Source organism: Rhineura floridana, chromosome 18 (genome assembly GCF_030035675.1).
Source record: "Rhineura floridana isolate rRhiFlo1 chromosome 18, rRhiFlo1.hap2, whole genome shotgun sequence".
Lineage (NCBI taxonomy): Eukaryota > Metazoa > Chordata > Lepidosauria > Squamata > Rhineuridae > Rhineura > Rhineura floridana.
In genome coordinates, this window is record NC_084497.1 from 23,718,559 (window position 1) to 23,719,912 (window position 1,354).

At 51.2% G+C, this 1,354-nt stretch overlaps 1 non-coding gene across 1 annotated transcript; it reads left to right on the forward strand.

Annotated features, from left to right (window-relative positions):
- Positions 1 to 1,062: 1,062 nt before the first annotated feature.
- On the forward strand, positions 1,063 to 1,131 carry TRNAT-UGU (transfer RNA threonine (anticodon UGU)). Its single transcript has one exon. It is a non-coding gene; the product is annotated as a tRNA-Thr (tRNA).
- Positions 1,132 to 1,354: the final 223 nt, after the last annotated feature.

Consider the following 1,354-nt stretch of genomic DNA (forward strand, 5'->3'; position numbering starts at 1 on the left):
GTGCGAATTCTGAAGGATGGCTGGGTTTCGGTTCTCGTAGAGTTTCTGAAAGTGCAGATTTGACAAGTTCAGTTTTAAAGGCGAACTGGATCGAAATTCTCTCCCGTCCCTACTTCGGAGTGGGAAAAGGAGTAACTGAGAAATGAGTCAAGGGATAGTTGAATGTGAGCACGTCTTTAGATGAGGCAAAATGTCGTTCCTTCACCATGTGTGTGTGTGAGTATGTGTGAGAGAGAGAGGGCTTTCATTCGTCTCATCCTGTTTTCGTAAACCTCAAGACCCCCACTAGTCATCACCCCATCTCACATTCCAGTCAGCCCGATGACATCTCCAAAGTAGCAGGGATTAAATTAATTTGTGTAAACATTACTCATTCCCGGGGGCAGACAGAGAGACGGGACACCTTGCCGATTGGAGACGAGCCGGCTGAACGAGCGGGGCACGAAGACACCTACCCGACCAGCTCTGACGGCAAGGAGGGGGTGGCTGCAATGGCACCGAGTGTCTGTTCCAGAGCCGCCGCCGCCACCTCGCCCCGTTCCCTCCCTACCCCTCGTCTCTCTTCACTGCGTTACAAAAAGCCAGACTTTGGGGAGACAAAAGAAACACAATCAGAATTCTCTGTGCTCCCCCCCACATACACACCCTAACAGAAAGGCTGTCGCTGAGTGGTAGAGCCTCTGCTGTCCCGGCTTCAACCCTCAACAGCATCTCCAGGTAGGGCTGGGAATGTCCCCAGCCTGAAATCCTGGAGAGCACCTGCCAGTCAGTGTGCTGAGCTAGATGGACCAACGGTAAGAACATCAAAAGAACTTACTGGGCCAGTGGCCTATCTAGTCCAGCACCCTCTTCTCATAGTGGCCAACCAGAAGCCCCACTGGGAAGCCCAGAAGTAGGACCTGAGTGCAATAGCAACTGTCCCCTCCTCCGGCTTCCAGCAACTGGTATTTGGAAGCATACCACCTCCGACTGTGGAGGCAGAGCGTAGCCATCATGGCTAGTAGACACTGATAGCCCTGTCCTCCATAGTCCGACTTGGTGTAAGCCAGCTTCCTATGAAGGGCTGTAGCTCAGTGGTAGAGCAGCTGCTTTGTGTGCAGAAGGTCCCAAGTTCAATCCTTGGCATCTCCAAGTAAAGCTGGGAAGGTCCCCTGCCTGAAGTTCTGGAGAGCTGCTGCCAGTCAGTGCAGACAATACTGAGCTCGATGGATCAATGGTCTGACTCAGTATAAGGCAGATTCCTATGTTCCTAGCTATAAATTTAAATGATGAGGATGTTAGTCCTGTCTATTCACTTCAGTAGATTTATTCTGGGTAGGACTAACGTTAGAGACAACCCATACAAACCCATTTG